Below are 12,772 nucleotides of genomic sequence, written 5' to 3' on the forward strand. Positions count from 1 at the left end.
TCATGGTCTCAGGGTCGTGGGATGGTGCCCCACATCAGGCTCTCTACTCGGCGGGCAGCCTGCTTCCCTCTCGGTCTCTGCCAACCTCTCTGCCTGCTTGTGATCTCTCTATCAAATAAATAAATCTTTAAAAATACATATTACATCTATCTATATATATATATATATATTAATTTAAGGTCTGACAAATGCTATAAAGAAAGTGTAACAGTGATGGGAGGGTGCTATTTTAAACTGAGTGGCGAGGAAATGAGGTGATACTTAAGCTGAGATCTTAAAGATAAGAGGCTACCCTTGCAAAGATCTGGGAACCATCATTTCAAACAGAGGAAACAACTAGTATAAAAACCATAACCAACAAGCAAGACCTGTTTGAGAAATTAATTTGTGGCTAAAGGCAGTGAGCAAACGTAAGCCACTCTGAAAGGCTGTAAGGTCCATATTATATAGACAGAGTGTGAGTGAGTTTGTATTTTCTGGGAGAGTACAGTTTGTATTTTATTCTGAGTAAACTGGGAAGAGTAGTGTGGTAAATCCGTTAAATGAATAAATGCATGCATACTTTCACAACCCCCTAAGAGACTTGGTTGACAGCCTATTACTTATATTCACTTTTCTCAATATGGTTATTTTGGTTACTTCACAATCCACCTAGAACTTTATGAAGTTAAAGCAGGCCATCGCAGGCCTCAAACTATGAATATACCTGAAATAAATTTAGAGGTTTAACTACTTACTAGTTCAGAAATAGGGATTTTTTCTTCAGAGAGAGAGAGAGAAAGAAAATGAGTGCACGCAAGAGATGGGGGAGAAGGGCAGATGGGGAAGGTGGAGAAATCTTAATCAAACTCCATGCTCAGCACAGAGTCCACCACCCAGTGCAAAGCCCCATGCAGGGCTCTCTCTCACCACCTGAGATAATGACCTCAATCAAAATAAAGAGAAATATGCTTAACAGACTGAGCCACCCAGGTGTCCCAGAAATAAGGATCTTATTAATCCAATATGGGTATTTCATATGTGAAATGGTAACATGAATTCAGATAGATCAATGTCAAATTCTAATGGAGATTACATAATTACCCTACAAAATAGAACAATTAACTCAAAACCGTAGGGAAACACTTGTTAGTTTGTCATCCAAAATGATTTTACAAGATTTGTATGTAAACTTTAAAAAATGTCATGTTTCGGGACACCTGGATGGCTCAGTGGGTTAAAGCCACTGAGTTCAGGGCATGATCCCAGGGTCCTGGGATTGAGCCCCGCATCAGGCTCTCTGCTCAGCAGGGAGCCTGCTTCCTCCTCTCTCTGCCTGCCTCTCTGCCTACTTGTAATCTCTGTCTGTCAAATAAGTAAATAATAAAAAAATTAAGTCATGTTTTAATATGCAAATTTTTATATTTTAATTCCCTATTTAATATAAGAAAAATATACCAAATCTGACTTACAGATATCACTGCTTAGGAGTTAAAGTAAAATATAAAGCATACACAAGTTTATATTACATCTGCATATTATAAGAACAAACGATACATACCAACACATACATACCCATACCTCTATGACCATGAAAATTAAGTCTGCATTGTGGCCACATGAAATTATGGCCACATGACTTGTCCCATCAGACAAGTCAATCAAGACAAATTACTGTATATTACATAAAAATAGGAAAATGTGGGCGCCTGGGTGGCTCAGTGGGTTAAGCCGCTGCCTTCGGCTCAGGTCATGATCTCAGGGTCCTGGGATCGAGTCCCACATCGGGCTCTCTGCTCAGCAGGGAGCCTGCTTCCTCCTCTCTCTCTCTCTCTGCCTGCCTCCCTGCCTACTTGTGATCTCTCTCTCTGTCAAATAAATAAATAAATAAAATCTTTAAAAAAAAAAAAAATAGGAAAATGTTTAGACTGGTTTTTGGAGAATAATTTATGCTTAATGCATAAAAAATTATTCATTCAGGAACTTCTAAGCCACCTCTTTTAACAATTTCTTTAAATGATTTTTTAAAGATTTAACCATTTGCAAGAAGAGTGTGAGCACAGATGCACACGGGCGCGCACACATGCACACTCGCGCGCGCGCGCACGCACACACACACACACACACACACACACACACACACGGGAGTTGGGGGAGGGGGGCAGAGGCATAAGGAGAGGGAGAAGCAGGCTTCCTGCTGAGCAGGGAGCCCACCAGGCACTCAACTCCAGAATCCGGAGATCATGACCCAAGCCAAAGGCAGATACTTAACCAACTGTGCCACCCAAGCACCCCTACAAGATTTTTTTCAATCAACAGGAAATTAGACTTATAACTTAGAAAAAAAAGAGTTTAAAAATAAATTTTAGGGGCACCTGCCGGGCTCAGTCAGTGGAGCGTGTTATTCTTGGTCTCAGGGTTGTAGATTTGAGCCCGTTTTGGTGCAGAGATTGCTTAAAAATAAAATCTCTAAAATTAATTAATTTTTAAAAGGGTTTACAAAATCTTGTCTCAGCATAATGAAAGACTGAAAGTTTGCATTATCATTAATTTCCCCCACACTCCTTTTTCCTACCTAAATATTAAATTACAATTTTAAAAATGCATTTATATGCATTCAAGTATTTTTCATTTATGAGCACAAGTATGCTTATAAATACCACTCAATAAAATTGTGCACATTAATGTAGCTAGCTGCTAGCTTACCACAGAACTACAATAAAACTACTTATAGGCCCCACCTTTTCCGAGGGGGTGGTAAACATGCTGTGCAATACTGAGAGAACACAGCATACTAATAAATTTGTGTATGCTGAAAATCTCTCTCTAAAGCTATGACACCTCTGTTTGGGCTCTCTACAAAACAATTAAGAAATACTAAGAATATCCTCAGATAAAGTCGGATAACAGCAACTCACTTTTTTTTAACAAAAGGAGTTTGGCAATAGAAAACCAACCAAGTTTTGGATCCCAAACTCACTTGAACCAATATCCCTGATAAAAGAAAGGTATAATATAGCCCAACTTCAAGAGCCCAAGTCCATGTAAATTACCAACCCTCAGAATTCTAGAAATAAGGGCACCTGGGCAGCTCAGTCATTAACTGTCGGCCTTCAGCTCAGGTCATGAATCCCAGGATCCTGGGATGGATCCCCACCTTGGGCTTCCTGTTCATCAAGCCTGCTTCTCTCTCTCCAGCTTCCCCTGCTTGTGCGCATGCTCTCTCGCACTCGCGCTCTCTTTCTCTGTCAAACAAATAAATAAAATCTTAAAAAAAAAAAAAAAAAAAAAAAAGAATTCAAGAAAGCCCAAAAGAAGTACGGAGCAAGGCAAAGATAGTTTAAGTGTTGTCACCCTACTTCCAAATCAGCCTTTTCTTTTTATTGCGTTTACTTTACCTCTCTGTTGCTTTCCTACCTCCTCTGTCCATAATCATTTCCCACTGTTTTCACTTTCCGTACACAAAAATTAATCTAACATACTTTTTCTCCTTGTATCTAAAAGTTTTTACTTAATTCTTCTAGGACTACATGGTTTTAAGTGAAATACTTTTAGTCAAAATACTTTTGGTTAGGGGCGCCTGGGTGGCTCAGTGGGTTAAGCCGCTGCCTTCGGCTCAGGTCATGATCTCAGGGTCCCGGGATCGAGCCCCACATCGGCCTCTCTGCTCAGCAGGGAGCCTGCTTCCCTTCCTCTCTCTCTGCCTGCCTCTCTGCCTACTTGTAATCTCTGTCTATCGGATAAATAAATAAAATCTTAAAAAAAAGAATACTTTTGGTTATACAAACATGCATAAAAGCTGTCTTCAAAGACATGAATAACAAGATAAGCAGTCACTCATTTAGCAAATGTAAATGCCCATCATGGGCATGTCTCTGTTAAAAATACTGGATATTCTGCAGTGAATAAAAGAAAGCTCTTTCCCTAAGGATACTAAAGCAAAACTGTGCTTGGCAGGTTCAAGAAAGCTCAAGAACACCCATATGCCTGGCATGGAATAAACCAAGGAGAAAGTAATAGGACATATCATCAGAGAGGTAGGAGGCACAGATGATGGAGGGCCTTGGAGGCCCTGTTGTATTCTGGCTTTTGCTCTCAGGAAAGCCACTGAAGGATTCTGATCATCAAAGTAACATAATTAAACTTCATTTCAAAAGGATCACCCTGGATACTGTCCTGAGAACAAAAAAGAGCAGAAGCATCAAAGAGACCAGGAAAGAGACTGCTAAAATAAAATAGGCAAGAGATGGGCGCCTGGGTGGCTCAGTGGGTTAAGCCGCTGCCTTCGGCTCAGGTCATGATCTCAGGGTCCTGGGATCGAGTCCCGCATCGGGCTCTCTGCTCAGCAGGGAGCCTGCTTCCCTTCCTCTCTCTCTGCCTGCCTCTCCGTCTACTTGTGATTTCTCTCTGTCAAATAAATGAATAAAATCTTTAAAAAAAAAAAAAAAAAAAAATAGGCAAGAGATGATGGTTGCTTAGAAAAGAGTGTCATGAGTGGTCTTATGATAGATTTTAAAGTAAATACAGGACATACTTTCATGATACGTTATTTTGAATTAGATGTGGGGGTGTGAGAAAGTGAAATCAACAATGTCTACAAGGGGGCGCCTGGGTGGCTCAGTTGGTTAAGTGACTGCCTTTGGCTCAGGTTCATCACCCTGGAATCCCAGGATCAAGTTCTGCATCAGGCTCTCAGCTCAGCAGGGAGTCCACTTCTCCCTCTGACTCTTCCTCACCCCCGCCCCCGCCTCGTGCACTCTCTCTCATTCTCTCTCAAATAAATAAAATCTTAAAAAAAAAAAAAAAAGTGTCTACAAGGTTTCAGTCACAAAAAACTAAAAGATGGGATTGACACCTCTAAGATGAGAGAGATGGGATAAGAACAGTAATTGGGGTAGGAGAGAAACAAAGATGAAAAGTTCAGTTTTGACTTATGAAATATGGGATACCTAATTAGGAATGTCGACTCAAAAGTTGGGTACACATGTGTGGAGGTCAGGAAAGAGATCCAAGCTGAAGAGAACATTTTTAGTTTGAAATATATGGTAATTCTAGCTAGAGAATAGGATGAGATTACAAAGGACTACATATAAATATAGAAGAGACTTAAACATAGAGCTCTGGGACACTGCCTTATTTTTTAAAAGTTGGGGCTACAAAAAAGAATCAGAAAAACAAACTAAAAATAAGTAATAGTGTCCCAGAAGCAAAGAAAAAAAAAGTTTCAAAGAGAAGAAAATTATCAACCATGACAAATGCTGCTGCTGCTACATCAAGAGGATTAGGACTGAAAACTGACTAGGGAATATATCACCAAGGAGGTCATTAGTAACCTCAACAAGAGTAGTTAGGGTGATGGGGCGCCTGGGTGGCTCAGTGGGTTAAAGCCTCTGCCTTCCGCTCAGGTCATGATCCCAGGGTCCTGGGATCGAGCTCCGCATCGGGCTCTCTGCTCAGCAGGGAGCCTGCTTCCTCCTCTCTCTCTCTTCCTGCCTCTCTGCCTACTTGTGATCTCTGTCTGTCAAATAAACAAATAAAATCTTTAAAAAAAAAAAAAAAGTCGTTAGAGTGAAAAAGAAAAGAAGATAAAAGAAAAAGAAAAAAAAACTGAATGTAATGGATCCAAAAGAGATACAGAGGACTGATGGCCATAAATAAGAAAAATGTGGTGTTGGGGGAGGTTTGTTTGTTTTAAAGATGGGAGATAGTTCAGCATATCTCTACACAGACAGGAATGATCAAGTAGAAATGGCAAACAGGGATGACGCAGCTCACTGGCAGGCAGGAGCCTGGGATGAATACTGAGGCAATGCAATGTCCTTGACCAGAGAAAGGCAAGATGAATGGAACCCCTGTTCATGGCATAAGAGAAAATGCAGGGGGCACCTAGGTGGCTCAGTTGGTTAAGCGTTTGCCTTCAGCCCAGGTCATGATCTCAGAGTCCAGGGATCGAGCCCCACGTCGGGTTCCCTGGTCATTGGGGAGCCTGCTTCTCCCTCTCTCTCTCTGCCTGCCACTCCCCCTGCTTGTGCTCACTGTCTCTTTCTCTCTGTGTCAAATAAGTAAATAAAAATCTTTAAAAAAAAAAAATGCAGGAAGTGTGGGTATAAATGCAAAAAGAGATTAAAAAGTTTCTTCTGATTGCTTTCATTTTTAATATACAGGAAGCAAAGTCATCAGCTGAAAATGCAAAGAAGTGAGAGTTTCAGGAGAGATATAAAATAGTCACTTAGGGGAGTGGGAGAGTGATTCAATTAACAAATGTACTAAGATTACAGTACTGGGGCACCTAGCTGACTTGGGCCGTGGAATGTGTGACTCCTGATCTCGGGCTTCTGAGCTGGAGAGCCATGTTGGGTGTAGGGATTACTTTTAAAAATTAAATATTTAAGATTACAGAACTGTAGGAGCATGAAGAACTCTCCTGAATTTACAGGGAGATGAGGTGATCATTGGTGTTTTTTTCCCTCAAGTCGCACTCAAATGCCATGTACAGGCTAGACTAGATGGAGAAGGGGTGGGGGCAGATTGCTAGACGAGTACAGTAAAGAAGTGCGACAGAGAACTGAGGGTGTACAAAAGTAAAATCTGTAACAGAGGACCACGGATTCAAAGCATGGATATGGAGAAAGGAGGCTTGGGACAGTACATTAGCAACATGCTATAGGTCCCAGACACAGAAGTCCTGTTTAAGTGGGAATAATTAACAGAAAGAACTGGAAAGGTACAATGTTGAGGTCTGAGTGGAATGCACGGAACTGCATATTATGAAATAATCTTAGTAAAGAGCAGGTCCAGTTAAAAAGTAGTCTTCACAGAACTACTGTGAAGACTAAAGCAAAACCTCTCCTTAGGCACAGTGAGCCTGCAGATGAGAGAAACTGGAAGATGAAGGGATAGTAATGGAAGAATTATATCACAAGAATTGTAGCTGGAAGGTTCCCAGCCATGGAATCCCCAAGAAAACCATTTCCAGCATTTCTGGAGAAAGTCCACTTTGAACAACCTGCCTGATTCAGAAGGCACCAATGCCAGAGCATAAGAAGACCAGTTCCACAAATACCCTTGGGTTCTCACCATATGTAAGTACAAAATATATACAATTCTGAATATACAAAAAATTCATTTTTGCTTTATTAAGCAAAAAGTGGAAGTATATTATTAAGCTCCATGGAACAAAATGATTTTATGTGTTACTAAAAGATGCTTACAATAATCCAATCAAAGATTTAACAAATTTTAGCATGAATTTCTAATGGCGTAAGATATAAAATAAAAATTTAAGGGCGCCTGGGTGGCTCAGTCATTAAGCATCTGCCTTCCACTCAGGTCATGATCCCAGGGTCCTGGTACCGAGGCCGGTACCGAGGCCCGCACCAAGGCCCGCACCGAGGCCAGCATCAGGCTCCCTGCTCGGAGGAAAGCCTGCTTCTCCCTCTCCCATTCCCCTGCTTGAGTTCCCTCTCTCGCTGTGTCTCTGTCAAATAAATAAATAAAATCTTAAAAAAAAAAATTTCAGTGCTCATCATTTAGTCATTTTCAAAGATACTTAAATTTAACATGCAGTTATCTAATGCTTTCTAGGAAAAAGAGGGAGTTTGTTTTACTGTAATCCATTTTGACTAAAATACATTTGCAGGTATTTTATGGTGTCATGATAAAGATAGCTTATTACCAAGTCTTTTGGCTTTCAGTTCAGAAACTCCCTTTGGATGGATTCCCATAACTCTTTCAGCTAAATCCTGCCCTGTTATTTGTTTGTATTATAGAAAAGTTCCAGTATTCTTAAGCTTTGAGGTAAGGCAGCAGTATGCATGAAGTTAATTATTAACAAGCTAAATTTCAAGTTTTTCCACACAGTATGGGGAAAAAATCAGGATAAATTCCCTCACCCAACTAATAAGTAAGAATTAAGGATAAGTACACATTTCACTCAGTTCTTCTCAAGAATGTACAGAGAATCCATAATGTTCCTCTCAAAAACATCACTAACAATTTTCAGTACAATGCTAAAATATTTCATGGGGACTGAGATTAAGAACACTATAACAGGGGTGCCTGGGTGGCTCAGTGGATTAAGCCGCTGCCTTCGGCTCAGGTCATGATCTCAGTGTCCTGGGATCGAGCCCCGCATCGGGCTCTTTGCTCAGCGGGAGCCTGCTTCTCTCTCTCTCTCTCTCTCTGCCTGACTCTCCGCCTACTTGTGATCTCTCTCTCTGTCAAATAAATAAATAAAATCTTTAAAAAAAAAAAAAAAAAAGAACACTATAACAGATGAAAACCAATACACATTTCCAGTTGTGAGGGGAAAAAAAACTTAAGACATGTTAACAAAAGTACCCCAGACTCATCCAAAAGCAGATGAAAACCTAAACACTTCCAGAAAGTGACACCTAAGATATAAAAAAATTTAATAGTAACCTGTCCTAGAGAATAAATGTGACAAATTACTTACAAAGCATTTTGGAAATGTTTTTATACACATGCTAATTGATACTTTAATGACCTATACAAAAATTAGCACAGCTGCAATGCTTTTTTTATGGGCATCATTCTTAAATCACTTTATTAATTACATACGATAAAGGAAACACTTTGTAAAGCATTCTGAAGGGTCTTAAAAAAACGAACACACTCCCTACTCCCATCCTGTCGCACACACACATACCCTGAGGAAGAAAGCATCATTTCAAATCTGCAACAATTATAAAATGGGATGATCCTGGAATTTATTTAGACTCAAAACATTATAAACTATTCTGAGATAGAAATAATACTATGGGGGCGCCTGGGTGGCTCAGTGAGTTAAAGCCTTTGCCTCTGGCTCAGGTCATGATCTCAGGGTCTTGGGATCGAGCCCCGCATCAGGCTCTCTGCTCAGCGGGGAGCCTGCCTCTCTGCCTCTTGTGATCCCTGTCAAATAAAAAAAAAAAAAAATTTTTTTAATTTTTAAAAAAAGAAATAATACTATGAAAATATAGTATTTTTTAAAGGTACAAAAACGTAATCATGGGTTTGGTTTTTTTTAAGATTTATTTATTTGACAGAGACAGAGCAAGGCAGCACAAGCAGGGGGAGGGGTGGAGGGAGAGGGAGAAGCAGGCTCCCCGCTGAGCAGGCGAGCCCTGCGATTACAACCTGGGCCAAAGGCAGATGCTTAACCTACCAAATCACCCAGGTTTCCCATGGGTTTTTATTTCTTGAAAAAATTTTAGTATTTCTCTATACTGTTGACTGTCACGAGCTCTGATGATGAAGTTCTTAACCAAATACAATACACCAAGCATATTATTCAACATATCACACCTTGCTTACACTTTCTTCAACATCACTATTATCACCTGCTACACTAGGTTTCTCATCAGCACCAGACTATCAACAGTATATTGTCAAAGTAACTCTTCCTACAATAAATGTACATTAAAAAAATAATAAAACAAAACCCTCTACCACTAAAATTTGAGATTACTTTCCACATTACTCCCAGGCACAACCACAAAAAACAAACAGCCAACATAAAAACCTGAAAGTTCTATCTGAAAGTACAAATTATCTTCAATAATGTATAAAGTGTTAACAAGTCAATCTACCTAAACTGAAATGCCATCTATGAAAAAATTTATTAATCTACATTATTTTATAATGCTCAAAAAAATGACACTGGGACACATCAATTTGGCCTTTGGATAGGCCAGATAAAAAAAGCACTTAAAAAAAAAAAAATCCCATGGGGCGCCTGGGTGGCTCAGTTGGTTAAGCGACTGCCTTCAGCTTAGGTCATGATCCTGGGATCGAGTCCCACATCGGGCTCCCAGTTCCACAGGAAGTCTGCTTCTCCCTCTGACCTTCTCCTCACTCATGCTCTCTCTCGCTGTCTCTCTCTCTCTCAAATAAATAAATTAAAATATATTTTTTTAAATCCTATATATTTAAGACAAACGTACACAATGCAACCTTATGTTCAGAATAAATACTACAAACAGCATTCTCCTTTTAGTAAGCAGTTCCATCACAGTCGCAATACTAGGGGGAAAGTCCAAATATGGAACCACAAATTCTCACTAGTAGTCCTTCCCTTTTCACCATGATTAAGTCAATACTGTATTTATCTGTAAATAGTGACTAAAAGGTCAAAATAAAACTTCCAAATAGGTGCTTTATTTAAAACATTTCTTGTAGAAAAGTATTCCACTGTTTCTCCCTGGAGAATTTAAAAAATAGAAAATACTGTATAGCAAAGATTATTTACAGAAAACAACCAGAAGTACATTACTCTTCTATAAACACACTGTACCAAAATCATCCACTATGGAAGGAAGGGAAAAAATTAGTTTGTTAAACCTTTTCCTCCCTTCATTTTAAAATGTAGACTGATTTTATTAAACTGACAATAAGAAAATGCAAACCAATAATCTCAACCCTATGAAGTTACTTATTAACCTTTAAATAGCCTGTTAGGGATCCATACTTCCTGCACTCCACTTGCCAGCTTTCCTGTAAGTAGGCAGTAGGGGTGTAAGACAGTCCTTACTGGCAACATCGATAATAAGGAAAGAACTTCACGCTCAGGTTAAAGAGATAATTGTGGGGTTTGTTTGCTTCTAGAAACTCAGCAACCAACACAGGTGCCAATACATAATGGGTACTTAATGAACACCGGCTGAATAAACGGTAGGGTTTAATTAGTGTAACATTAGTTTTCTTTTCCCCCTAACTTTAGAGAGCCTCTGGCTCAAAAAGCAACTGAAGACCATGCCACCATGCCCCGCCAAAAGCACATAAACTTATCTATTCATAATGAAATAGACTTTGGGTGTCTCAAAAAAACAAAGTACAATCCAAACACCTCTTCTTTAATTTCTGTTCTTTCGAAAGAAAATCAGAAATAACCCTTGTCTTTTTAATACTTATTTTTTAAATAACAGAAAATGTCTACCGACTTTTCCTCCAAATGAAAAATTTCACATTCCAACTACACTTGTAACATTGATAATAACTGATCATCAACACTACATGTATGGTGGGTAAAAATTTAAAAAAACAGCATATAAACAGAAACTGCATGTTGTTTCCCAACTTTTTTTCCCCCTTGAGTCAAGAGGGTTTGTGCCTAAATTTTTAAAAGCTGTGAAATCAGTTTTCACGTTTCAAGATTCGTTCATTCATTCAAATATTTTACTGAGCACCTACTATAAGCCAGACTCTTTAAACAAAATGTCAGTTCTGTAAACTGAACATCAGCACCAAATTCCCCTACAAAAGTTTATCATTTGAAATAACAGCAACTAAAGAGAAATTCCAATGTTGTTTCAAGTACACATGAAATCGGCCCACCGGGGCTTTTCGGCGATAAATGGGGCATCAGACAGCCGCTACCTACCACACCCGTTACCAAAAATCACAACTGAAGCGGCAAAGGAAAGACAACCTGTACGAGTAACACGAGCTCCTCCGTGTAGGTGGTCAGGCAGGGCTTTCTCTCCCGGGCCCAAAGAGAAGCGAGGCGAGACCCGCGGGCGGAACGCACCGCCCCCCTCAGGAAAGAGCCCCGGCTCCGCAGGCAGGGGTTCCCGCCCCACCCCCAAACTCACACCTGGAGGACCCCGGCCCTCTCCGCCTGCCCTCCGCCCCTCCCCTCCCGACTCCCAGACCTGCAAAGTTGGGGGGAGGGGGTCTTTTCATTTCCATTTTACATCAGGCTGGCGGTTGGCTCCCTCAGCCGTCCGCCTGTCGTCAATTTTGAACTGAGCATGTAACCATTTCTCAGAAGGAATGGAAGAAAAACCAAAGGCAGGGTCCGCAGCAAGACCTCGCCCAGACCTGAAAATGGAGCCGCAGGCTCAGCCCACAGCCCGCAGCGCGCGGGGGGCAGGGCCGGGCCGCGCTCCCCACCGAGCCCTCGGCGGCGGGGGTTCGAGGCTGCGGGCCCCCGCCCAGGAGGCCGCGAAGGCGAGGTGTGGGGGCCAGTGCACGACCCGGGCCGGCGGGGCACTCACCGTCGCCTTTGTCTGGACCGCCGGCTCCAGCCGCAGCCGCTCTCGGTGCCGGCTCCGCGGCTCCTGCCACCCCCACGCCCGCAGCTGCGCTCCCCAGCGCGCTAGCCGCTTCCTGGCCCCTCCCTCCCCGCCCAGGCTCGCGCGCGGGCGGAGCGAGAGGCGGCGCGCGCCCGGAGAGCCGCGCGAGGACTGCGCCGCCGCGCCGGCCCCACCCCCTGCCCCGCCTGGGCGTCGGACTGAGCCAGCTCCCCCGCGACGCGCAGCTCCCTGCAGCTGCGCGGGCTAGGAAGCCCCTTCCTAAGCGAGAGGAGGGCCGAGAGCTGGGGCTGGAGCCCGCGCGGGAAAGGACGCGTCGGAAGATGGCGACCGGGGCTGGGTGGGAGCGCACGACAGCCCCTCCTCGCCCTCCGCCCGGCGGCTGGCAACGGCGGCTCGCGCCCCCACCCCGAACCGCGCGGAGGGGCGGTGCCTGCGCTCCTAGCGGGACCGCGGACGCTCCCAGGCTGGCCAGGCTAGGCGCGGAGTCCGGGCACCACTTGTCATTTGGAATTGTTGGAACATGCCCTGAAATCCTCGGACCACCGCTTTTTATTAATGTAAACGTCAGAATCGTTGAATATGTCCTAACTGGCTTTTACGGCCTAGAAGTTCCACCTGACATTTGAAAAGTGTGAAATTACTTGTCTCCTGGAATCTGAGCCTTCTTTAGCTGTGTTTTGTATCACCCAGAAATCAGTAACACCTAAGAGTGTCCATCCAGCCGCCAGCCTTCCACCAAACGCCTACATTAAGTTTTC

General features: G+C 42.4%; 1 protein-coding gene and 1 pseudogene across 5 annotated transcripts in view; one reads left to right on the plus strand and one right to left on the minus strand.

Annotated features, from left to right (window-relative positions):
• LOC116587232 overlaps window positions 1–11,727 on the plus strand; it is a 48,908-nt pseudogene extending 37,181 nt beyond the window's left edge.
• Window positions 1–12,124, minus strand: part of CDC42SE2 (CDC42 small effector 2) — a 116,131-nt gene extending 104,007 nt beyond the window's left edge. For 4 of the 5 annotated variants that reach the window (XM_032336822.1, XM_032336818.1, XM_032336820.1 and 1 more), the window contains exon 1: window positions 11,976–12,123. The gene's annotated coding sequence lies outside the window, so the exon portion shown is untranslated. Of the gene's footprint in view, window positions 1–11,975 lie in introns of all 5 variants that reach the window. The other variant, XM_032336821.1, reaches the window with a different exon arrangement.
• Window positions 12,125–12,772: the final 648 nt, after the last annotated feature.

The sequence above is a fragment of the Mustela erminea genome, chromosome 3 (assembly GCF_009829155.1).
Source record: "Mustela erminea isolate mMusErm1 chromosome 3, mMusErm1.Pri, whole genome shotgun sequence".
NCBI classification, from domain to species: domain Eukaryota; kingdom Metazoa; phylum Chordata; class Mammalia; order Carnivora; family Mustelidae; genus Mustela; species Mustela erminea.